Raw genomic sequence first — 22,324 nt, 5'->3', positions numbered from 1 at the left:
ATCTGTTCTTATCAGCTTAATACTGATACGCTGGCTCATCGAGCAGCTCATATTTAATAAACTGAATTTTTGGAACTGGGCCGGGGAAAAGAGGCATGCCTCGTCCCGGCCACGGGTGCCGCGGTATAGCACTAACTCCGAGTGTGGCCCCCTTCCCCCGGGGAAGAAATAAACAATGGAAAGTGAAACAACAGACTGACCAGCTTCCACCCTTCTCTTGTTCTTCCATAGGAAGGAGGGAGTCACCGGGGGGGGCCTGCCTTACCGGTTCTGGGACACAAGAAGCCACCACAAGCTATGGTGCTGAGCATTACGTTTTGCGGTCCAGACGAGGCTTAAAAAGTTCCTACCTACCTGACCGCGGGAGGCACTGTGATCAGTAGGCAGTCCTCTCCAAGGTTAGGCTCTTTCATTGCACTTCGATTGGGTTTACCCTTTGCGATTTACCCCAGAATGTGGGTAACTCGAGCGTATACTTTCTGGTAGTGGGGACCTGCGTTCGCGCTAGTCCCCGCACACCCCTCGTCGGGAAAATTAAGGGCACTAATGCGTTGTTTGGTTGTTGTGGATTTCAAGGCATTCAGTCAAGCATGGAAAGATGCCCTGTCCTGTCTTTTTACTGACGGGACGGGACTGAACGGAACGGAGTAAACCAAGGACAAGGTGATTATTGACCTGAATTGAAATCTCGTTTGATGTTTGAGTTTATTTTGTGGGTGCAGTAGCGGAGCGGAACCTCCCTATCATTTCTTGCATTCTTCGTTGCTGCAGAGAAATCATCGAGGATAGATCGATCGACGAGTGAAAGCAAGAAGTACCGGAGGGCAGATGGAGCACTTATCCTCTTGCATCGTTTGCAAAACGTAAGTAGAATGTATGTTTGGCCATGTTCGATCGCCTATCTGTATAGCGTGATAGATTTCTTATGCCTCCCTTGTCCTATGTTGCCTTCTGGCGAATCCGGGCGTGCATTGAGTAACATGAGAAGTGGCCAGGGCAGTTATGCGTTACATTCTGTGGCCAACACGCACGTTGTCGTTTCTCTGTGTTATGAAATTATTGAATTGTTATCCGCGAAAGTAAATGTATTATACTCAGGACGGATAGTGACTTATTTTCTGAATAATGTTGTTCACCCGTTGGAACAAAAATGGGGGGGGGGCCTGACTCCTGTCCGTGTTGAGCAGAGAAACAGTGAAAATGTCAACTCCACCAAGTCACGTGTTTCGCGTAGATCAATTTTATAAATTTTCTAGCCGTCGTTGTATGCACATGTTCCCCACTAAACTAGTTTGTCTTTTCATCCAATGCATAACAGTGCGTCAATTTCACCACACTTGGCCGTGTCGGTTCTTTGCTCAGACAAAAAGATAGCCTTTTTGATTGTCATAAACGTTGGTTTTGATTAAGATCTCGCAGCGGCACAGGCGCTCCCTCGGGAATATAAGTTCGGCCTTTCCCGTGTGAACTATTTTGTTTTTGTTTGCATTTCTCATTTTTGACATTTGCTGTGACATGTTGTGTGTTTTAAAAAAAGCTTGTATGGGACTTTCTTTGTGTGGGGGGACAACTGAGATTCTTTGAGATGATGAACGTTGGATAGAACGAAAACGGGAAGACCCTACGAACACGGGGTGTTCCCAGAGCGGTCTTCCCATCCAAGTACTAACCCCGCCCCGACAGGCCTTCAACTTCGGTGGATCGGAAACTAGAACCGGTGTTTATTCCCTGTGGTATGGTCGTTAGACAAGTCATTTGCCGTGAAAAATTTACTCTTTTATAAGAGGAAAGTGAAAAAAAGAGGTCGGAGGAAACACCATGTGGATTTGTCTCCTCTTGCCGTCAAACGCAAATGCCATGCAGTCCCTGGTGGCTGTGGCTTCCTGCCGTCCGTCCGTCCCTCCACTGTACCAAAGTAGACACAATCGTTTATGTGTGCGCCGGCCTCGTTTTCAGCGTTGGCTTGTAGATTTCCCTACTTGGGACGGATGACAATCAGACACACCATATCTCGCGACCAGGCGACTAGGCGCAGCAATCCGTCTGCTGCGAGCATGTTATGGCATCCGCTTCTCGGCCTTTTGGTCTAAGATCAAAGTGTAGTATCTGTTCTTATCAGCTTAATATCTGATACGCTGCTCATCGAGCAGCGCCTATATTAAAAACTGATTTTTGGAAACTGGGCGTGAAAAAGAGGCTTGCGCGTCGTCCCGGCCACGGGGTTGCCTCGGTATAGCACTACCTCCGAGTGTGGCCCACGTCCCTCCGGGGAAGAAATAAACAATTGAAAGTGAAAACAACAGACCATGACCCAGCTTCCACCTTCTCCTTGTCTTCCCTAGGGAAGGAGGTAGTCACCGGCCTGCCTTAACCGTTCTGGGACGACAAGAGCCACCACAAGCTCGTATGTGCAGAGCACGTTGCGTTTTTGCGGTCCCATTGGAAGGCTGAAAAAAGTTCATACTTTACTCCTGAGGTCGGGAGGCGCATCTGTGATCAGGGAGGCAGTCCTCTCAAGGTGAGGCTCTTTCATTGCACTTCGAGTGGTGGACCCTTGCGATTACCCCAAAGGTCTGGTGTAACCGGAGCGTATAATTTCTGGTTAGTGGGGACCTGCGTTTCGCGCTAGTCCCCGCACCCACCTCCGTCGGGAAAGGAATGGCACTAATGCCGATGGTTTGGTTGGTGTGAGTTCAGTCAGTCGAGGCAAGCATGGAAAGAGTGCCCTGTCCTGTCGTTTACTGACGGGGACGGGACTGAAACGGAACGGAGTAACCAAGGGACAAGGGTGAAGTTTGCCGTGAATTGAAATCTCGTTGAATGTTTGAGTTATTGGTGGGTGCAGTGCGGAGCGGAACCTCACTTCATTTCTTGCATTCTTCGTTGCTGCAGAGAAATCATCGAGGATAGATCGATCGACGAGTGAAACAAGAAAGTACCGGAGGGCAGATGGAGCACTTATCCTCTTGCATCGTTTGCAAAACGTAAGTAGATGTATGTTTGCAATGTTCGATCGCCTATCTGTAAGCGTGATAGATTTCTTATGCCTCCCTTGTACTATGTTGCCTTCTGGCGATCCGGCGGGCATTGAGTAACATGAGAAGTGGCCAGGGCAGTTGGCGTTACATTTCTGTGCCCAACACGCACGTGTGTCGTTTCTCTGTGTTATGAATTAATTGAATTGTTCTCGCGAAAGTAAATGTATTATACTCAGGAAGGATAGTGACTTATTTTCTGAATATGTTTTCACCCTTTGAACAAATGGGGCCTGAATAATGTCCGTTTTGAGCAGAGAACAGTGAAAATGTCAACTCCACAAGTCACGTTTTCGCTAGATCAATTTTATAATTTTTCTGCCGTCGTTGTATGCACATGTTCCCCACTAACTAGTTTGTCTTTTCATCCAATCATAAGTGCGTCAATTTCACACTTGCCGTGTCCGTTCTTTGCTCAGACAAAAAGATAGCTTTGATGTCATAAACGTTGGTTTGATAAGATCTCGCGCGCACGCGCTCCCTCGGGAATATAAGTTCGCCTTTCCCGTGTGAACTATTTTGTTTTTGTTGCATTTCTCATTTTTGACATTTGCTTGACATGTTGTGTTTTAAAAAAGCTGTATTGGAACTTTCTTTGGTGGGGGGAACTGAGATTCTTTGAGATGATGAAGTGGATAGAACGAAAAGGGAAGCCTACAACACGGTATTCCCAGGCGGTCTCCCATCCAAGTACTAACCCCGCCCGACAGGGCTTAACTTCGGTGATCGGACGAGAACCGGTGTTTTCCCTGTGGTATGGTCGTAGACAAGTCATTTGCCGTGAAAATTTACTCTTTTATAAGAGGAAAGTGAAAAAGAGGTCGGAGGAAACACCATGTGGATTTGTCCTCTTGCCGTCAACGCAAATGCCATGCAGTCCTGGTGGCTGTGGCTGCCTGCCGTCCGTCCGTCCATCCACTGTACAAGTAGACAATCGTTGTGTGCGCCGGCCTCGTTTTCAGGTTGGCTTTGTAGATTCCCTACTTGGGACGGATGACAATCAGACCACCATATCTCGCGACCAGAGACTAGCAGCACTCCGTCTGCTGCGAGCATGTTATGGCATCGGCTTCTCGGCCTTTTGGCTAAGATCAAGTGTAGTATCTGTTCTTATCAGCTTAATATCTGATACGCTGCTCATCGAGCAGCTCATATATTAAACTGATTTTGGAACTGGGCCGTGGAAAAGAGGCTTGCCTCGTCCCGGCCACGGGTTTGCTCGGTATAGCACTACCTCCGAGTGTGGCCCACTTCCCTCCGGGGAAGAAATAAAACAATTGAAAGTGAAACAACAGACTGACCAGCTTCCACCTTCTCTTGTCTTCCCTAGGAAGGAGGGAGTCACCGGCCTGCCTTACCGGTTCTGGGACGACAAGAAGCCACCACAAGCTATGTGCAGAGCAGTTGCGTTTTGCGGTCCATGGGAAGGCTGAAAAAGTTCATACTTACCTGACGCGGAGGCACTGTGATCAGGGAGGCAGTCCTCTCAAGGTGAGGCTCTTTCATTGCACTTCGATTGGGTTGACCCTTGCGATTACCCCAAATGTGGGTAACTCGAGCGTATAATTTCTGGTAGTGGGGACCTGCGTTCGCGCTAGTCCCCGCACCCACCTCGTCGGGAAAGGAATGGCACTAATGCGATGGTTTGTTGGTGTGATTTCAGTCAGTCAGGCAAGCATGGAAAGATGCCCTGTCCTGTCGTTTACTGACGGGACGGGACTGAACGGAACGGAGTAACCAAGGACAAGGTGAGTTTGCCGTGAATTGAAATCTCGTTGAATGTTTGAGTTATTTGGTGGGTGCAGTGCGGAGCGGAACCTCACTTCATTTCTTGCATTCTTCGTTGCTGCAGAGAAATCATCGAGGATAGATCGATCGACGAGTGAAACAAGAAAGTACCGGAGGGCAGATGGAGCACTTATCCTCTTGCATCGTTTGCAAAACGTAAGTAGATGTATGTTTGCAATGTTCGATCGCCTATCTGTAAGCGTGATAGATTTCTTATGCCTCCCTTGTACTATGTGCCTTCTGGCGATCCGGCGTGCATTGAGTAACATGAGAAGTGGCCAGGGCAGTTGGCGTTACATTTCTGTGGCCAACACGCACGTTGTCGTTTCTCTGTGTTATGAATTAATTGAATTGTTATCGCGAAAGTAAATGTATTATACTCAGGAAGGATAGTGACTTATTTTCTGAATAATGTTGTTCACCCTTTGAACAATGGGGCCTGAATACTGTCCGTGTTGAGCAGAGAACAGTGAAAATGTCAACTCCACCAAGTCACGTTTTCGCTAGATCAATTTTATAATTTTCTAGCCGTCGTTGTATGCACATGTTCCCCACTAACTAGTTTGTCTTTTCATCCAATGCATAACAGTGCGTCAATTCACACACTTGCCGTGTCCTGTTCTTTGCTCAGACAAAAGATAGCTTTGATGTCATAAACGTTGGTTTGATAAGATCTCGCGCGCACGCGCTCCCTCGGGAATATAAGTTCGCCTTTCCCGTGTGAACTATTTTGTTTTTGTTGCATTTCTCATTTTTGACATTTGCTTGACATGTTGTGTTTTTAAAAAAAGCTGTATTGGAACTTTCTTTGGTGGGGGGAACTGAGATTCTTTGAGATGATGAAGTGGATAGAACGAAAAAGGGAAGCCACAACACGGGGTATTCCCAGGCGGTCTCCCATCCAACAGTACTAACCCCGCCCGACAGGGCTTAACTTCGGTGATCGGACGAGAACCGGTGTTTTCCCTGTGGTATGGTCGTAGACAAGTCATTTGCCGTGAAAATTTACTCTTTTATAAGAGGAAAGTGAAAAAGAGGTCGGAGGAAACACCATGTGGATTTTGTCCTCTTGCCGTCAACGCAAATGCCATGCAGTCCTGGTGGCTGTGGCTGCCTGCCGTCCGTCCGTCCATCCACTGTACAAGTAGACAATCGTTGTGTGCGCCGGCCTCGTTTTCAGGTTGGCTTTGTAGATTCCCTACTTGGGACGGATGACAATCAGACCACCATATCTCGCGACCAGGAGACTAGCAGCACTCCGTCTGCTGCGAGCATGTTATGGCATCGCTGTGCTCGGCCTTTTGGCTAAGTGTACCAATTGGCCTTAGTGGGAGCTACACTTCGTGGACCTCTTCGTCTGCGCCCGCCAACACTTATGGAAGAAGACACAACCGCCGCTGTTCTTGCTGTCCCTGAAGATGCTAGCACTGCTGAGGTTATCCCCCCCACAATTGTGAGTATGGATGCTGCTGACGCGGATATGAATGCTGATGCTGATGCTGATGCTGGCGCTGATGCCAATGCCACTGATGAAGTTCCTGAAGTTCCTGATGGTGAAGAAGCCTTCACGCCCGAGCTCTTCTCGCCATTGGAGTCTGAAGTTGTTGTCCCACAAGCGCTGGCAACATGGCTAAAAGTGGTGTACGTTTCTGTGCTTCTCCTCGTGAGATTTGGTCCCACTCGCCAGACAATCGTGGAGTGGCTCTTAAGAAGGGATTCTCCGTGTTTTTTAAGTTGGACTCTCCTTCCAACAGCCAAAAGATCTTGTGCAGTTTTTTGATGAAGCTGGCGTTGATATCGACTCCATTGTGTCCATCCAGTATTGCGCTTCTAACAAAAATTGGGTCGTCACCTTTAGATCAGTTGCGGCAAAAGAAGCTGCGCTCCGTATCCCCCACCTCGATATCGAGGGGTCACGTGTTCTTATCGGTGATAGGCAGAATGCTGTAACCTTGGTGAAGCTTTACGAAGCTCCGGTGGAGCTCCCGGACTCTGTTTTGATTGGCCGTTTATCCACCTATGGCACTGTTCTTTCTTTTCGTAGGGATCGTTCCGGCGATAGCCTGTTCAATGGGAACCGCACTGCCCGGATGCGTCTCAGTAAACCCATCCCTTCCTCTGTTCGAGTAGTGGGGCGAATTTGTTCGGATCTGGTACCCTGGGCAGCCACAGACCTGCAGGCGCTGCGGGGCCCTTGGGCACTTCGCCGCCGTCTGTCGGTCTGTGCGCTGCGCCACTGCGAAGAACCTGGCCACTCGTCAAGATCCTGTCCGTGTGACCCTATGTGCTCCATTTGTATGAAGCCTGATCATTTAGCAGCTGCGTGCCCGTTCCTTATCCACAGTGCTGATGTAGACCCGTCATCTTCTGGTCCTCGTGCGCGTCCTCGTGAGTCTTCCGAGCCCTCTTCCTATGCTGCTGTTGCCTCTCGTCCGCCTGCTCCAGCTCCGGTTCCTGCTGCTCAGCCTCCTCCAGTCAGTAAACCTCCCCAGGTGCAGAGACGCCCCCTAGCTCCGAGCCCCTGTCCCCCCCCGATGCGGCTCATAAGGAATCTAGTGATGCAAGTGATGAATCTAGTAGTGAGGAGTCTGGTTCTGAGTCTGTTTCTGGGTCCTCTCCTCAACAAGGAAAAGGCTGGGATGATCAAGTTGAACGTGAATCTAAAGGATCTGGTAGGACAAGTAGTCATGTTGGCCGCCGTGATCGGGAGCGAGAGCGCGGAGCGGGAGCGGGAGCGGGAGCGGGAGCGGGAGCGGGAGCGGGAACGGGAACGGGAACGGGAACGGGACCGTGACCGTGACCGTGACCGTGACCGTGACCGTGACCGTGAACGTGAACGTGAACGTGAACGTGATCGTGACCGTGATCGTGAGTACCGTCGCGGGGGCGTGGCCGTTCCCGCAGCCACGACCGTCATCGATCTAGAACTCGATTGCGCGGGGATCATACTTACAGCGAGTCTGAAGGGTGGACCACGGTTGGTAAACGCCACCATTAGTACCAATGCTAAAGCTCCTTTCTCTGAACGTCCGTGGGCTTGTATCACCCACTAAGAGTGACCTGATCCTAAACGAATTATCTCGCCTAAGTTGCGATTTGATCTTATTACAGGAGACTCATGTTTCAAACAAACGTCAAGCTGATGCTTTTTCTCGTAAATGGCCCGGTAAATGTTTTTGGTCCTTCGGGACGGGCAGGTCGGCTGGTGTAGCCCTGCTCACCCCTCCGAATTTTCCAGGAACCATCTCTCGCTTTATTTTTGATTCAGATGGTAGAGTCTTAAGTGCATTGGTACTTTTTGGGGCAGCAGCGGATTAATGTCATTAATATTTACGCTCCAAACACCGTTACCCGACGCAAGCACTTTTTTCAAAATCTGCATTCCTTTTTTCTATCCCCTATTCGGATAGTGGCCGGTGATTTTAATTGTATCGATAATCCTCTCGACCGTCTTGTCCTAGTTGATGATTCTCTTCCTGATAAGTCAGTCCTTAAATCCTTCATTTCAGACTGTTCTCTTGTTGATATTTGGCGCAGACGGAAACCCTCGTGGGTTTCCTTCACTTGGGCCAATACCGGCTATTCTCAAGCTTCGCGCCTCGATCGCTTTTTGATTTCTCGTTCCCTTGTTCCGCACGTTCGAACCTCCGATGTAATGCCGTGTGTTTTTTCGGACCACGATTTTGTTCGTCTATTTTTGTCTCTCGACAATTTTTCTTGTCCCCGTAGCGGTGTTTGGCGGTTTAATACAAGTTTCTTGTCCGATGAGTCTTTTAAGAGCAAAAATGTCTGCGTTTATTGCTTCCTTTAAGGAGCGTGTCTCCGACTTCGATTTCCCTTGGTGCTTGGTGGGAGGCTTTAAAACTTGGCATTCGTAGGTTTTGTATCGAGTTTTGCGTTAATAACAAAGGCAGATTAATAGTGAACGCAGTTCTTTGACCAAGCGCTTGATCCACGCAAAGAACTCTCTGGCCTCTGGTGGCTCCCAGGCCGCTTCTGAGGTCAGGGATCTTGAAAGCGCCCTCTCTTCCTGGTTTCCCAGGAAGCGGAGAGGCGCAAAAATTCGTTCACGTGCCAAGTGGGGTTGAAGAAGGAGAACGGCCGACTAGATTTTTTTTCCGCCTCGAGAAAAAACGTGCTGAAAAGAATTCCATGGACTGCCTTCTGGATGCCAATGGCGTCGAGAAGACGTCCCAACACGATTTGGAATTAGTCCTTGTAGATTTCTATAAGTCATTGTTTGCCAAGGATACCTTGGATCTTTCTGTTCAAATGGATTTAATTAATGACCTAGACCTTTCTCTGTCGAATGCTGAACGAGAGAGCTGTGAGGGGAGTTGACAAAAGACGAGCTTTTTTTCAGCTGTTAGCGGTCTTCAAACCGGCAAGTCCCCAGGGTCTGATGGTCTCCCAACCGATTTTATGTTGCTTTCTGGGGGGATCTTGGTGATGCCCTTGCTCGTGTTTTGAATGAGGGCTTTCATCGGGTTCCCTCATTGACTCTCAGCGAGAGGGCCTCTTGCGTCTGATACACAAGAAAGACGATAAGCGCATGCCGAAAAACTGGCGCCCCATCTCTTTGCTAAATACCGATTATAAAATCGCTTCTAAGGCTATTACCGAGCGTCTCAAGCCTGTAATGTGTTCTATTGTTCATCGCGATCAGTCGTGCTCTGTAGTTGGGAGATCTATCTTCTCTAATCTCCTTCTGATTCGTGACACCCTCGACATGATTAGTAAAACTAACGAATCTGGAAATACTTGTGACCTTAGACCAAGAAAAGGCCTTTTGACCGTTGTCGACCACGCCTTTCTCATGCGCGTTTTGTCTAAGTTCGGTTTTGGTCCCTTTTTTGTCAATGGGTGAGTCTCTTTTATAACAATGTCTTTTCGCGCATTATTTGTAACGGGTCTCTTTCCGCCCCTGTTTTTTTGGGGAAGGGGTGTTAGGCAGGGTTGTCCCCCTCTCCCCCCTTTTATACGTGCTGGTTTCTGAAATCCTGTCTACCCAAAATTCGAAAAATGTCCGGACATTGTTGGCTTTCTCCTCCCTGGTGCGGCTGGCTTACAATTTAAGATTTCTCAGTACGCTGACGATGCAACTTGCTTTTTGAAATCGGAAAGTTCCCTATGTCACCTTTTGCGAGTGGTTCGCAGGTTTGAAATAGCTTCGGGAGCAAAACTTAACACGACTAAGACCGAGGTGGAGGGTGAACGGTGCCTCCCCCCTTTGGTTTAAAGTGGGTCTCTAAAATTAGGATATTGGGTGTTTTCTTTTCTAACGGTCTGGTTTCTGTCGAGTCAGACAACTGGAAAACCTAAGCTAGATAAGCTCGAAAATGTTATCAATTTGTGGAGACAAAGGGAACTTTCTTTTGTTGGCCGCACAATGATTATTAATGCCTCGGGGCGAGTAGGTTTTGGCACGTTGCCAAAATCCTCGCACCTCCGCGATGGGTGTGTGACCGCTACAAACGTCTTGTTTGGCCTTTCATTGGAAAGGCAAAATGGAGAACGTGAGTCGACAGCGCTGCTGTGCTCCTTTGTCTTCTGGCGGCCTTGGTGTCGTCGACTTTCAGACCAAGTGTGCCAGCCTGCGTCTGTCCTGTTTTTTAAGTCTTCGAGATGACTTCGGTTCTGATAAATGGCATTTTTTGGCCCGCTTCTTTCTTGGGAATTGTCTTTTTAAGTTTGATCCTTGCTTCTCTTTCGCGAGCAATTCCGTCCCTTCTTCTTCGGATCCCTCCCTGTGTTACCGTCAGTGTCTTGCTTTGTTTCACTCTCTGTTTGAGCGTCATGGGTCTGTGCCTGATGATTTATCTTGTAAGAACATTTATTCCTTGTTGTCTGTATTTCCGTCCCCTGCTCCAACATGCGCTAGTTTTTGGGGAGCCGTTGTTGGCCGCCCCATAATCCGGTGGGTGTCCGTGTGGCGAAAGTCTCGTCTTAAGTTTATCGAGAATTATAAAGTGATGTTTTCTGGCTCCTCTTACATAATGCAGTTCGGGTGCGATATAACCTCAAGTTTGGGGTTATATTGCCTCCGACCGTTGTGCTGTTTGTTCTCGTATTGAATCCCCTTGTCATTGTTTTGTTGCATGTCGTAGGGTCGTTCATGTCTGGAATTCTTTACGCCCTTTCTCTCTCGTCTCCTTGGTTCTCCCCTTGTGCTGTCCTTTTCTTCTGTTTTGTTTCCCTTGTCCCCTATTTCGTCGTCCCCGGGGTACCGTCTGTCTAGTTATCTCATTGCGACTATCGTTTACTTCGTTTGGCTGGCGCGAACCTTGCGACTTTTCGAAACAGCTCTCTTGGCTCACGTTCTATTATTAACATGATTATTAAAGATATTAAGTTGCGTATCTTAGGCGAACCTGTCTCTAGAGTTAAAGATTTTTGGTCGACGGTAGTGTAATCTGTTCTGTTGATTGTAACGGTCGTCCTATTTTTCACTTTTAGTTCTTTTTGTTCATTAGATAGTTCAGGTAGGCAATTGCACCTTGCACCTTGCTTTGAGATGGACTCTGTTTACCTTTTTGCACCGACGCACTGTAATTATTAGCTGCTCCAGTACCTTCTTGTAATCAGGTCTTTTTACCTGGGCCCTTAGGCCCTTGTAAATAAAATTTTATCAAAAGAAAAAAAAAAAAAATCTGTTCTTATCAGCTTAATATCTGATACGCTGCTCATCGAGCAGCTCATATATTAAACTGATTTTTTGGAACTGGGCCGTGGAAAAGAGGCTTGCCTCGTCCCGGCCACGGGTTGCCTCGGTATAGCACTACCTCCGAGTGTGGCCCACTTCCTCCGGGGAAGAAAATAAACAATGAAAGTGAAACACAACAGACTGACCAGCTTCCACCTTCTCTTGTCTTCCCTAGGAAGGAGGGAGTCATCCGGCCTGCCTTACCGGTTCTGGGACGACAAGAAGCCACCACAAGCTATGTGCAGAGCAGTTGCGTTTTGCGGTCCATGGGAAGGCTGAAAAAAGTTCATACTTACCTGACGCTCTTCATTGGGTTGTTGACGCCAGCTAGTATCACTGCCATTGTGAGCTCGTGAGGGCTCGGCAGCCGGTTTGTGAGTGCTCATAGTGTTTTCACTTGTGTGCTTGCATTCTATTCCTTCACTTGCGGTGCTATCTTTAATAGCTCTTCGGGGCTAGATAGCTTCTCTAACGCTTGTGGTGCTTCTGGGTCCGCTTCAAAGTTGAGTTTCGGCTCTCCTGCGATTGGCCCAGGATGCCTACCTCCAGTACGATCCAGTGCCCGAAAAGCCTGATGGCTTTTTTTCCGGCTGAAGTTTTCCGTTCCGTGGGCTCGTCCCAAGTCCTCCCCCGCCTCTTGGAGAGCGTGGAGAGAGATCAGTTGTCCTCCGTCCAGTTCCTCCGAAATGGAGCAGTTCGTCTCTCCTTCAAGGAGATCCAGTCTTGTCAGTCCACCATAGAACGTGGAATACGTTTTGGCGACTACCAGCTTCGTCTTACCAGTGCCGACACCTCGTCCCGTCTGGTGTATCTCCGGGATTGTCCGTTTGAGGTCCCAGACGATGCCGTCCGTGCGTTCTTCTCCTCCTTTGGGCAGGGTTCATTCTGTCCAGAGGAGTGAGCACCATGGTTTTCCCCGGCCTGAGCGATGGCAACCGCCTTGTCAAGATGTCTATGTCTAAAGGACGTTCCCGGTGATGTACGTGTAGCTGGCTTCGATTGCCGTGTTTGGTATCGTGGTCAGCCCCCCCTACTGTGCCATCTGTAGGAAGATCGGTTCAACGAAGTCGTGCTTGCCCGCTCAGTGGACGATGTCGGCGCTGTGGCCAGTCTGGTCACATGGCCCGTGAATGTAGGAACGCCTGGGGGCAGCCTGCACCTCAACGGCCTCCGGAGTTCTTCCGGCGTCTTCTCGTAAAGAGGAGCAGGCTGGGGTTCCGGCCCCTGATTGCCAGTCCCCCTGGCACAGAGGCTGTGGAGGATCCGGACGTAAGCCGGATGCTGTCGTAGACGATGCTATGGAGGAGGTTCGGCCTCCTCTCCTGCCGAGTCCGGTGGGCGCAGGTGCAAACCTGTTGCCCTCCGACGATGACGCATCTAGGGTCGTAATCCTCCCTTTGGAGTTTACTCCAGGTGAGGATTCGGAGTCGGATGTTCTCGTTAAAGAGTCTTCTGGCTCCCCCCGGCAGCGCAAGCCTAAGCGGAGGCGGAAGCGTAACCTCCCAAAGATCGGTACTCCTTCCTTCAGCTGGCGCATCCTCGGATGACAGATCAGCCGTTTGGATATGGATACCGACCGTCGCGAACACCGTACCGCCAAGTTCTCCATGAGTACCTATGAGGAAGTCTGGTGCGATGTTGCCACTTGGGAGATCATTCGTGGGAATGCTCATTCCAACAGTCTCGATGAACCGCTTGCCTGGTTTGTCGAGGAGTTCCGCTCCTCCGGCGGCTGCTCATCGAGCAGCTCATATATTAAACTGATTTTTGGAACTGGGCCGTGGAAAAGAGGCTTGCCTCGTCCCGGCCACGGGTTGCCTCGGTATAGCACTACCTCCGAGTGTGGCCCACTTCCCTCCGGGGAAGAAATAAACAATTGAAAGTGAAACAACAGACTGACCAGCTTCCACCTTCTCTTGTCTTCCCTAGGAAGGAGGGAGTCACCGGCCTGCCTTACCGGTTCTGGGACGACAAGAAGCCACCACAAGCTATGTGCAGAGCAGTTGCGTTTTGCGGTCCATGGGAAGGCTGAAAAAGTTCATACTTACCTGACGCGGGAGGCACTGTGATCAGGGAGGCAGTCCTCTCAAGGTGAGGCTCTTTCATTGCACTTCGATTGGGTTGACCCTTGCGATTACCCCAAATGTGGGTAACTCGAGCGTATAATTTCTGGTAGTGGGGACCTGCGTTCGCGCTAGTCCCCGCACCCACCTCGTCGGGAAAGGAATGGCACTAATGCGATGGTTTGTTGGTGTGATTTCAGTCAGTCAGGCAAGCATGGAAAGATGCCCTGTCCTGTCGTTTACTGACGGGACGGGACTGAACGGAACGGAGTAACCAAGGACAAGGTGAGTTTGCCGTGAATTGAAATCTCGTTGAATGTTTGAGTTATTTGGTGGGTGCAGTGCGGAGCGGAACCTCACTTCATTTCTTGCATTCTTCGTTGCTGCAGAGAAATCATCGAGGATAGATCGATCGACGAGTGAAACAAGAAAGTACCGGAGGGCAGATGGAGCACTTATCCTCTTGCATCGTTTGCAAAACGTAAGTAGATGTATGTTTGCAATGTTCGATCGCCTATCTGTAAGCGTGATAGATTTCTTATGCCTCCCTTGTACTATGTTGCCTTCTGGCGATCCGGCGTGCATTGAGTAACATGAGAAGTGGCCAGGGCAGTTGGCGTTACATTTCTGTGGCCAACACGCACGTTGTCGTTTCTCTGTGTTATGAATTAATTGAATTGTTATCGCGAAAGTAAATGTATTATACTCAGGAAGGATAGTGACTTATTTTCTGAATAATGTTGTTCACCCTTTGAACAAATGGGGCCTGAATACTGTCCGTGTTGAGCAGAGAACAGTGAAAATGTCAACTCCACCAAGTCACGTTTTCGCTAGATCAATTTTATAATTTTCTAGCCGTCGTTGTATGCACATGTTCCCCACTAACTAGTTTGTCTTTTCATCCAATGCATAACAGTGCGTCAATTTCACACTTGCCGTGTCCTGTTCTTTGCTCAGACAAAAAGATAGCTTTGATGTCATAAACGTTGGTTTGATAAGATCTCGCGCGCACGCGCTCCCTCGGGAATATAAGTTCGCCTTTCCCGTGTGAACTATTTTGTTTTTGTTGCATTTCTCATTTTTGACATTTGCTTGACATGTTGTGTTTTAAAAAAAGCTGTATTGGAACTTTCTTTGGTGGGGGGAACTGAGATTCTTTGAGATGATGAAGTGGATAGAACGAAAAAGGGAAGCCTACAACACGGGGTATTCCCAGGCGGTCTCCCATCCAAGTACTAACCCCGCCCGACAGGGCTTAACTTCGGTGATCGGACGAGAACCGGTGTTTTCCCTGTGGTATGGTCGTAGACAAGTCATTTGCCGTGAAAATTTACTCTTTTATAAGAGGAAAGTGAAAAAGAGGTCGGAGGAAACACCATGTGGATTTGTCCTCTTGCCGTCAACGCAAATGCCATGCAGTCCTGGTGGCTGTGGCTGCCTGCCGTCCGTCCGTCCATCCACTGTACAAGTAGACAATCGTTGTGTGCGCCGGCCTCGTTTTCAGGTTGGCTTTGTAGATTCCCTACTTGGGACGGATGACAATCAGACCACCATATCTCGCGACCAGGAGACTAGCAGCACTCCGTCTGCTGCGAGCATGTTATGGCATCGGCTTCTCGGCCTTTTGGCTAAGATCAAGTGTAGTATCTGTTCTTATCAGCTTAATATCTGATACGCTGCTCATCGAGCAGCTCATATATTAAACTGATTTTGGAACTGGGCCGTGGAAAAGAGGCTTGCCTCGTCCCGGCCACGGGTTTGCTCGGTATAGCACTACCTCCGAGTGTGGCCCACTTCCCTCCGGGGAAGAAATAAAACAATTGAAAGTGAAACAACAGACTGACCAGCTTCCACCTTCTCTTGTCTTCCCTAGGAAGGAGGGAGTCACCGGCCTGCCTTACCGGTTCTGGGACGACAAGAAGCCACCACAAGCTATGTGCAGAGCAGTTGCGTTTTGCGGTCCATGGGAAGGCTGAAAAAGTTCATACTTACCTGACGCGGAGGCACTGTGATCAGGGAGGCAGTCCTCTCAAGGTGAGGCTCTTTCATTGCACTTCGATTGGGTTGACCCTTGCGATTACCCCAAATGTGGGTAACTCGAGCGTATAATTTCTGGTAGTGGGGACCTGCGTTCGCGCTAGTCCCCGCACCCACCTCGTCGGGAAAGGAATGGCACTAATGCGATGGTTTGTTGGTGTGATTTCAGTCAGTCAGGCAAGCATGGAAAGATGCCCTGTCCTGTCGTTTACTGACGGGACGGGACTGAACGGAACGGAGTAACCAAGGACAAGGTGAGTTTGCCGTGAATTGAAATCTCGTTGAATGTTTGAGTTATTTGGTGGGTGCAGTGCGGAGCGGAACCTCACTTCATTTCTTGCATTCTTCGTTGCTGCAGAGAAATCATCGAGGATAGATCGATCGACGAGTGAAACAAGAAAGTACCGGAGGGCAGATGGAGCACTTATCCTCTTGCATCGTTTGCAAAACGTAAGTAGATGTATGTTTGCAATGTTCGATCGCCTATCTGTAAGCGTGATAGATTTCTTATGCCTCCCTTGTACTATGTGCCTTCTGGCGATCCGGCGTGCATTGAGTAACATGAGAAGTGGCCAGGGCAGTTGGCGTTACATTTCTGTGGCCAACACGCACGTTGTCGTTTCTCTGTGTTATGAATTAATTGAATTGTTATCGCGAAAGTAAATGTATTATACTCAGGAAGGATAGTGACTTATTTTCTGAATAATGTTGTTCACCCTTTGAACAATGGGGCCTGAATACTGTCCGTGTTGAGCAGAGAACAGTGAAAATGTCAACTCCACCAAGTCACGTTTTCGCTAGATCAATTTTATAATTTTCTAGCCGTCGTTGTATGCACATGTTCCCCACTAACTAGTTTGTCTTTTCATCCAATGCATAACAGTGCGTCAATTCACACACTTGCCGTGTCCTGTTCTTTGCTCAGACAAAAGATAGCTTTGATGTCATAAACGTTGGTTTGATAAGATCTCGCGCGCACGCGCTCCCTCGGGAATATAAGTTCGCCTTTCCCGTGTGAACTATTTTGTTTTTGTTGCATTTCTCATTTTTGACATTTGCTTGACATGTTGTGTTTTTAAAAAAAGCTGTATTGGAACTTTCTTTGGTGGGGGGAACTGAGATTCTTTGAGATGATGAAGTGGATAGAACGAAAAAGGGAAGCCACAACACGGGGTATTCCCAGGCGGTCTCCCATCCAACAGTACTAACCCCGCCCGACAGGGCTTAACTTCGGTGATCGGACGAGAACCGGTGTTTTCCCTGTGGTATGGTCGTAGACAAGTCATTTGCCGTGAAAATTTACTCTTTTATAAGAGGAAAGTGAAAAAGAGGTCGGAGGAAACACCATGTGGATTTTGTCCTCTTGCCGTCAACGCAAATGCCATGCAGTCCTGGTGGCTGTGGCTGCCTGCCGTCCGTCCGTCCATCCACTGTACAAGTAGACAATCGTTGTGTGCGCCGGCCTCGTTTTCAGGTTGGCTTTGTAGATTCCCTACTTGGGACGGATGACAATCAGACCACCATATCTCGCGACCAGGAGACTAGCAGCACTCCGTCTGCTGCGAGCATGTTATGGCATCGCTGTGCTCGGCCTTTTGGCTAAGTGTACCAATTGGCCTTAGTGGGAGCTACACTTCGTGGACCTCTTCGTCTGCGCCCGCCAACACTTATGGAAGAAGACACAACCGCCGCTGTTCTTGCTGTCCCTGAAGATGCTAGCACTGCTGAGGTTATCCCCCCCACAATTGTGAGTATGGATGCTGCTGACGCGGATATGAATGCTGATGCTGATGCTGATGCTGGCGCTGATGCCAATGCCACTGATGAAGTTCCTGAAGTTCCTGATGGTGAAGAAGCCTTCACGCCCGAGCTCTTCTCGCCATTGGAGTCTGAAGTTGTTGTCCCACAAGCGCTGGCAACATGGCTAAAAGTGGTGTACGTTTCTGTGCTTCTCCTCGTGAGATTTGGTCCCACTCGCCAGACAATCGTGGAGTGGCTCTTAAGAAGGGATTCTCCGTGTTTTTTAAGTTGGACTCTCCTTCCAACAGCCAAAAGATCTTGTGCAGTTTTTTGATGAAGCTGGCGTTGATATCGACTCCATTGTGTCCATCCAGTATTGCGCTTCTAACAAAAATTGGGTCGTCACCTTTAGATCAGTTGCGGCAAAAGAAGCTGCGCTCCGTATCCCCCACCTCGATATCGAGGGGTCACGTGTTCTTATCGGTGATAGGCAGAATGCTGTAACCTTGGTGAAGCTTTACGAAGCTCCGGTGGAGCTCCCGGACTCTGTTTTGATTGGCCGTTTATCCACCTATGGCACTGTTCTTTCTTTTCGTAGGGATCGTTCCGGCGATAGCCTGTTCAATGGGAACCGCACTGCCCGGATGCGTCTCAGTAAACCCATCCCTTCCTCTGTTCGAGTAGTGGGGCGAATTTGTTCGGATCTGGTACCCTGGGCAGCCACAGACCTGCAGGCGCTGCGGGGCCCTTGGGCACTTCGCCGCCGTCTGTCGGTCTGTGCGCTGCGCCACTGCGAAGAACCTGGCCACTCGTCAAGATCCTGTCCGTGTGACCCTATGTGCTCCATTTGTATGAAGCCTGATCATTTAGCAGCTGCGTGCCCGTTCCTTATCCACAGTGCTGATGTAGACCCGTCATCTTCTGGTCCTCGTGCGCGTCCTCGTGAGTCTTCCGAGCCCTCTTCCTATGCTGCTGTTGCCTCTCGTCCGCCTGCTCCAGCTCCGGTTCCTGCTGCTCAGCCTCCTCCAGTCAGTAAACCTCCCCAGGTGCAGAGACGCCCCCTAGCTCCGAGCCCCTGTCCCCCCCCGATGCGGCTCATAAGGAATCTAGTGATGCAAGTGATGAATCTAGTAGTGAGGAGTCTGGTTCTGAGTCTGTTTCTGGGTCCTCTCCTCAACAAGGAAAAGGCTGGGATGATCAAGTTGAACGTGAATCTAAAGGATCTGGTAGGACAAGTAGTCATGTTGGCCGCCGTGATCGGGAGCGAGAGCGCGGAGCGGGAGCGGGAGCGGGAGCGGGAGCGGGAGCGGGAGCGGGAACGGGAACGGGAACGGGAACGGGACCGTGACCGTGACCGTGACCGTGACCGTGACCGTGACCGTGAACGTGAACGTGAACGTGAACGTGATCGTGACCGTGATCGTGAGTACCGTCGCGGGGGCGTGGCCGTTCCCGCAGCCACGACCGTCATCGATCTAGAACTCGATTGCGCGGGGATCATACTTACAGCGAGTCTGAAGGGTGGACCACGGTTGGTAAACGCCACCATTAGTACCAATGCTAAAGCTCCTTTCTCTGAACGTCCGTGGGCTTGTATCACCCACTAAGAGTGACCTGATCCTAAACGAATTATCTCGCCTAAGTTGCGATTTGATCTTATTACAGGAGACTCATGTTTCAAACAAACGTCAAGCTGATGCTTTTTCTCGTAAATGGCCCGGTAAATGTTTTTGGTCCTTCGGGACGGGCAGGTCGGCTGGTGTAGCCCTGCTCACCCCTCCGAATTTTCCAGGAACCATCTCTCGCTTTATTTTTGATTCAGATGGTAGAGTCTTAAGTGCATTGGTACTTTTTGGGGCAGCAGCGGATTAATGTCATTAATATTTACGCTCCAAACACCGTTACCCGACGCAAGCACTTTTTTCAAAATCTGCATTCCTTTTTTCTATCCCCTATTCGGATAGTGGCCGGTGATTTTAATTGTATCGATAATCCTCTCGACCGTCTTGTCCTAGTTGATGATTCTCTTCCTGATAAGTCAGTCCTTAAATCCTTCATTTCAGACTGTTCTCTTGTTGATATTTGGCGCAGACGGAAACCCTCGTGGGTTTCCTTCACTTGGGCCAATACCGGCTATTCTCAAGCTTCGCGCCTCGATCGCTTTTTGATTTCTCGTTCCCTTGTTCCGCACGTTCGAACCTCCGATGTAATGCCGTGTGTTTTTTCGGACCACGATTTTGTTCGTCTATTTTTGTCTCTCGACAATTTTTCTTGTCCCCGTAGCGGTGTTTGGCGGTTTAATACAAGTTTCTTGTCCGATGAGTCTTTTAAGAGCAAAAATGTCTGCGTTTATTGCTTCCTTTAAGGAGCGTGTCTCCGACTTCGATTTCCCTTGGTGCTTGGTGGGAGGCTTTAAAACTTGGCATTCGTAGGTTTTGTATCGAGTTTTGCGTTAATAACAAAGGCAGATTAATAGTGAACGCAGTTCTTTGACCAAGCGCTTGATCCACGCAAAGAACTCTCTGGCCTCTGGTGGCTCCCAGGCCGCTTCTGAGGTCAGGGATCTTGAAAGCGCCCTCTCTTCCTGGTTTCCCAGGAAGCGGAGAGGCGCAAAAATTCGTTCACGTGCCAAGTGGGGTTGAAGAAGGAGAACGGCCGACTAGATTTTTTTTCCGCCTCGAGAAAAAACGTGCTGAAAAGAATTCCATGGACTGCCTTCTGGATGCCAATGGCGTCGAGAAGACGTCCCAACACGATTTGGAATTAGTCCTTGTAGATTTCTATAAGTCATTGTTTGCCAAGGATACCTTGGATCTTTCTGTTCAAATGGATTTAATTAATGACCTAGACCTTTCTCTGTCGAATGCTGAACGAGAGAGCTGTGAGGGGAGTTGACAAAAGACGAGCTTTTTTTCAGCTGTTAGCGGTCTTCAAACCGGCAAGTCCCCAGGGTCTGATGGTCTCCCAACCGATTTTATGTTGCTTTCTGGGGGGATCTTGGTGATGCCCTTGCTCGTGTTTTGAATGAGGGCTTTCATCGGGTTCCCTCATTGACTCTCAGCGAGAGGGCCTCTTGCGTCTGATACACAAGAAAGACGATAAGCGCATGCCGAAAAACTGGCGCCCCATCTCTTTGCTAAATACCGATTATAAAATCGCTTCTAAGGCTATTACCGAGCGTCTCAAGCCTGTAATGTGTTCTATTGTTCATCGCGATCAGTCGTGCTCTGTAGTTGGGAGATCTATCTTCTCTAATCTCCTTCTGATTCGTGACACCCTCGACATGATTAGTAAAACTAACGAATCTGGAAATACTTGTGACCTTAGACCAAGAAAAGGCCTTTTGACCGTTGTCGACCACGCCTTTCTCATGCGCGTTTTGTCTAAGTTCGGTTTTGGTCCCTTTTTTGTCAATGGGTGAGTCTCTTTTATAACAATGTCTTTTCGCGCATTATTTGTAACGGGTCTCTTTCCGCCCCTGTTTTTTTGGGGAAGGGGTGTTAGGCAGGGTTGTCCCCCTCTCCCCCCTTTTATACGTGCTGGTTTCTGAAATCCTGTCTACCCAAAATTCGAAAAATGTCCGGACATTGTTGGCTTTCTCCTCCCTGGTGCGGCTGGCTTACAATTTAAGATTTCTCAGTACGCTGACGATGCAACTTGCTTTTTGAAATCGGAAAGTTCCCTATGTCACCTTTTGCGAGTGGTTCGCAGGTTTGAAATAGCTTCGGGAGCAAAACTTAACACGACTAAGACCGAGGTGGAGGGTGAACGGTGCCTCCCCCCTTTGGTTTAAAGTGGGTCTCTAAAATTAGGATATTGGGTGTTTTCTTTTCTAACGGTCTGGTTTCTGTCGAGTCAGACAACTGGAAAACCTAAGCTAGATAAGCTCGAAAATGTTATCAATTTGTGGAGACAAAGGGAACTTTCTTTTGTTGGCCGCACAATGATTATTAATGCCTCGGGGCGAGTAGGTTTTGGCACGTTGCCAAAATCCTCGCACCTCCGCGATGGGTGTGTGACCGCTACAAACGTCTTGTTTGGCCTTTCATTGGAAAGGCAAAATGGAGAACGTGAGTCGACAGCGCTGCTGTGCTCCTTTGTCTTCTGGCGGCCTTGGTGTCGTCGACTTTCAGACCAAGTGTGCCAGCCTGCGTCTGTCCTGTTTTTTAAGTCTTCGAGATGACTTCGGTTCTGATAAATGGCATTTTTTGGCCCGCTTCTTTCTTGGGAATTGTCTTTTTAAGTTTGATCCTTGCTTCTCTTTCGCGAGCAATTCCGTCCCTTCTTCTTCGGATCCCTCCCTGTGTTACCGTCAGTGTCTTGCTTTGTTTCACTCTCTGTTTGAGCGTCATGGGTCTGTGCCTGATGATTTATCTTGTAAGAACATTTATTCCTTGTTGTCTGTATTTCCGTCCCCTGCTCCAACATGCGCTAGTTTTTGGGGAGCCGTTGTTGGCCGCCCCATAATCCGGTGGGTGTCCGTGTGGCGAAAGTCTCGTCTTAAGTTTATCGAGAATTATAAAGTGATGTTTTCTGGCTCCTCTTACATAATGCAGTTCGGGTGCGATATAACCTCAAGTTTGGGGTTATATTGCCTCCGACCGTTGTGCTGTTTGTTCTCGTATTGAATCCCCTTGTCATTGTTTTGTTGCATGTCGTAGGGTCGTTCATGTCTGGAATTCTTTACGCCCTTTCTCTCTCGTCTCCTTGGTTCTCCCCTTGTGCTGTCCTTTTCTTCTGTTTTGTTTCCCTTGTCCCCTATTTCGTCGTCCCCGGGGTACCGTCTGTCTAGTTATCTCATTGCGACTATCGTTTACTTCGTTTGGCTGGCGCGAACCTTGCGACTTTTCGAAACAGCTCTCTTGGCTCACGTTCTATTATTAACATGATTATTAAAGATATTAAGTTGCGTATCTTAGGCGAACCTGTCTCTAGAGTTAAAGATTTTTGGTCGACGG

The 22,324-nt window shown here is 48.9% G+C and overlaps 13 non-coding genes and 2 pseudogenes across 13 annotated transcripts; 11 read left to right on the top strand and 4 right to left on the bottom strand.

The window, feature by feature from the left end:
- LOC138001633 (U2 spliceosomal RNA) lies at positions 1–153 on the top strand (annotated as a pseudogene).
- A 193-nt stretch (positions 154–346) lies between these two features.
- Positions 347–514, top strand: LOC138001570 (U1 spliceosomal RNA). The gene has a single exon (XR_011123254.1). It is a non-coding gene; the product is annotated as a U1 spliceosomal RNA (small nuclear RNA).
- Positions 515–2,065: 1,551 nt separating this feature from the next.
- LOC138001597 (U2 spliceosomal RNA) lies at positions 2,066–2,264 on the top strand. Its single transcript, XR_011123279.1, has one exon. It is a non-coding gene; the product is annotated as a U2 spliceosomal RNA (small nuclear RNA).
- Positions 2,265–2,465: 201 nt separating this feature from the next.
- LOC138001575 (U1 spliceosomal RNA) lies at positions 2,466–2,635 on the top strand. The gene has a single exon (XR_011123258.1). It is a non-coding gene; the product is annotated as a U1 spliceosomal RNA (small nuclear RNA).
- A 1,051-nt stretch (positions 2,636–3,686) lies between these two features.
- On the bottom strand, positions 3,687–3,803 carry LOC138001650 (5S ribosomal RNA). The gene has a single exon (XR_011123311.1). It is a non-coding gene; the product is annotated as a 5S ribosomal RNA (ribosomal RNA).
- A 297-nt stretch (positions 3,804–4,100) lies between these two features.
- LOC138001591 (U2 spliceosomal RNA) lies at positions 4,101–4,291 on the top strand. Its single transcript, XR_011123273.1, has one exon. It is a non-coding gene; the product is annotated as a U2 spliceosomal RNA (small nuclear RNA).
- Positions 4,292–4,476: 185 nt separating this feature from the next.
- Positions 4,477–4,639, top strand: LOC138001561 (U1 spliceosomal RNA). Its single transcript, XR_011123246.1, has one exon. It is a non-coding gene; the product is annotated as a U1 spliceosomal RNA (small nuclear RNA).
- Positions 4,640–5,687: 1,048 nt separating this feature from the next.
- Positions 5,688–5,808, bottom strand: LOC138001664 (5S ribosomal RNA). The gene has a single exon (XR_011123325.1). It is a non-coding gene; the product is annotated as a 5S ribosomal RNA (ribosomal RNA).
- Positions 5,809–11,440: 5,632 nt separating this feature from the next.
- Positions 11,441–11,627, top strand: LOC138001613 (U2 spliceosomal RNA). Its single transcript, XR_011123291.1, has one exon. It is a non-coding gene; the product is annotated as a U2 spliceosomal RNA (small nuclear RNA).
- A 1,589-nt stretch (positions 11,628–13,216) lies between these two features.
- LOC138001632 (U2 spliceosomal RNA) lies at positions 13,217–13,382 on the top strand (annotated as a pseudogene).
- Positions 13,383–13,566: 184 nt separating this feature from the next.
- LOC138001538 (U1 spliceosomal RNA) lies at positions 13,567–13,730 on the top strand. Its single transcript, XR_011123224.1, has one exon. It is a non-coding gene; the product is annotated as a U1 spliceosomal RNA (small nuclear RNA).
- Positions 13,731–14,780: 1,050 nt separating this feature from the next.
- Positions 14,781–14,899, bottom strand: LOC138001648 (5S ribosomal RNA). Its single transcript, XR_011123309.1, has one exon. It is a non-coding gene; the product is annotated as a 5S ribosomal RNA (ribosomal RNA).
- A 298-nt stretch (positions 14,900–15,197) lies between these two features.
- LOC138001590 (U2 spliceosomal RNA) lies at positions 15,198–15,388 on the top strand. The gene has a single exon (XR_011123272.1). It is a non-coding gene; the product is annotated as a U2 spliceosomal RNA (small nuclear RNA).
- A 185-nt stretch (positions 15,389–15,573) lies between these two features.
- Positions 15,574–15,736, top strand: LOC138001560 (U1 spliceosomal RNA). Its single transcript, XR_011123245.1, has one exon. It is a non-coding gene; the product is annotated as a U1 spliceosomal RNA (small nuclear RNA).
- Positions 15,737–16,784: 1,048 nt separating this feature from the next.
- Positions 16,785–16,905, bottom strand: LOC138001663 (5S ribosomal RNA). The gene has a single exon (XR_011123324.1). It is a non-coding gene; the product is annotated as a 5S ribosomal RNA (ribosomal RNA).
- Positions 16,906–22,324: the final 5,419 nt, after the last annotated feature.

The sequence above is a fragment of the Montipora foliosa genome, chromosome 4 (assembly GCF_036669935.1).
Source record: "Montipora foliosa isolate CH-2021 chromosome 4, ASM3666993v2, whole genome shotgun sequence".
NCBI lineage: Eukaryota > Metazoa > Cnidaria > Anthozoa > Scleractinia > Acroporidae > Montipora > Montipora foliosa.
Note: the sequence above shows the minus strand (reverse complement) of the source record. Positions and strands in the feature narration are given on the sequence as shown.